This window comes from Mustela putorius, unplaced genomic scaffold (genome assembly GCF_011764305.1).
Source record: "Mustela putorius furo isolate JIRA1106 unplaced genomic scaffold, ASM1176430v1.1 tig00000083_pilon_pilon_pilon, whole genome shotgun sequence".
Taxonomy (NCBI): domain Eukaryota; kingdom Metazoa; phylum Chordata; class Mammalia; order Carnivora; family Mustelidae; genus Mustela; species Mustela putorius.
In genome coordinates, this window is record NW_025421273.1 from 31644921 (window position 1) to 31647069 (window position 2149).

Below are 2149 nucleotides of genomic sequence, written 5' to 3' on the forward strand. Positions count from 1 at the left end.
TCCAAACCTTACTGTTTTTTAAGCACAGAATTAAATTTTCTCTTTATACTCGAGAAGACCTCAATACCAAATTGCAAATGGGCTAGGCAGATGCTTCTTATAGGGCCGATTATGTGGCCTGTCTAAAAATGGAAAGGTTCACATGCAGTTTATGGTTGAGATACACAGGAGCTGACCTGACAATGTGTCAGAAACCCCAGAGCCTTGTAGCATCTAAGAAGTCGGCGTACCCAGAAATTAGAGGAACATTGAACAACTTCTGCATTTAAAGTATCTTGGGTTTGAAAAAAAACACCCAAACCCCTCATTTTAAAGCTCCCTTCCTCATCAGCAATTCTGCAAGTTCAGAGAGACTGAATTATGACAAAAATCTTCACGAGTGGCATCTTCACTCAAAGCAGCCAAACTGCCCTGGCTCTCGAAAGGCCATGTTTTCTTCCCCTCCCTGTGATCTTAGATCTAAATGACATCGACGGTATCCAAGTTCCCTCCAGGAAAGAAGATTGTAGATGCAAGGTAAGCAGAGAGGGGGCGGGAGGGAAAGTCCAGAAACATCACTAGCCCAAAGGCAGACACACACACATTACCATCCAACGCCACTAGCAACCTCTGAATATGTGTTAACAACGCCAGGGGTCTCTTTGGAATGTGATGTCTAACATTTTGTGTCCTGTGATTTGAACCCTGGCTGCGTGTCCAGAGCAGAGCTTTGGGCACAGATCCTGGAGTCTGGCTCTCCATGGACAGGAAGAGAAAGACGACCACAGGCACTGGAGCCCAGGGCATACTGATACCGTGCTTTTGTATGTTTCCCTTTCCAACCTGTGTAGCAAAAGTGGAGATACTTAAAAAGACCAAAGCCTGCACGTTAAAACATATGAGCACTTTGTTTACTGAGCTGTTGAAGAAAAATATTTGTAAACCCACCTTTTTTGAGCAAGGTGGAAGGTGCTTCATTATAGTGTTGCTTTAAGACTTTGAGCATCCTTTTCCTGACTTCCTTGCCACAGGGGATGATTCTCTCATTTCTGAAACCCTCTTTTACTTGGCTTCCAGGACACCAAGATTTCTGGCAACTCTGTCGGTCTGCGGCGCTAGCTCCTTCTCATCTCCCCAGCCTGCAAACCTGGGACAGCCCCAATGCAAAGTCCTGTCCCCTCCTCTTCACCGACTACACCCTCCCCACAGTGACCTGTCCCCATCCCATGTCTAGAGGGAGATGACCACCCACATCCTCTTTTCACCCAAACTTTTGCCTGCCCTCCAGAATTGTAGATATAACTGCTGACTTGATCTCTGAAGGCTAACCCATGATTTCTTCCCTTCCCCCTCTCCCCCCCCTTCCCCAGTCCCAACCTCTCCCCCTTTCCCAGCCCATCTTCCCCTTTGGGTAAACAGTGCATCCACTCTTCCAATGGTTTAGGGAGGAAACTTGAAGTCAGTCTTGATTCGTTTCTTCCTCTCACATCCCACATGTGGTCCATCAGTAAAGCTAGTCAACAACTCCTTCAAAATATATTCAAACTCTGACCACCTCTCATCACCTCTACCACCACCACTGTGAGCCAAGCCACCATTGGCTGTCATGTGGGTTATTACAGTCACTTTCTAACTGCTCCTTCTGCCTGCCCTGTGCCCCACCCCCCCACCCAGGCCCCCTTAAGAGGAATTCTTTGAAAATGTGTCCCTCTGCTGCTTAAAGCTGCCCATTGACTTCCCGTCTTGCTCATTGTAAAATACAAAGTTCTTCTCATGACGGTCACCGGCCTTGCTACTGTTGGTGGTCATCTTTCACCCTCTCCCCTGGCCCACCATATTCCAGACACACTGACTTCTTTAGTCTTTCCCAGATCTCACCAAACGTGCTCTCACCTCAGGGCCTTTGCATTGGTGGTTTCCAGGTCTCAAAGAGCACCCACTATTTTTGCCATAAGCATCTTTACCATGGATACCTCTGCTGCATAACTAATTAGCTATAAGGTAATTTTGCCATAAATTAATAAAAAATAATAACTTGTTGACTGTTTGGTTTGACAGTTTGGTCTCATTTCCCCATTGATGCAGCACTCCCATTTTAATATTATATAAATCTTAGCCCTCATAACGGTCTGTCTATACAGTGGCACAGTTCTGAACCCAGATTTCCCAG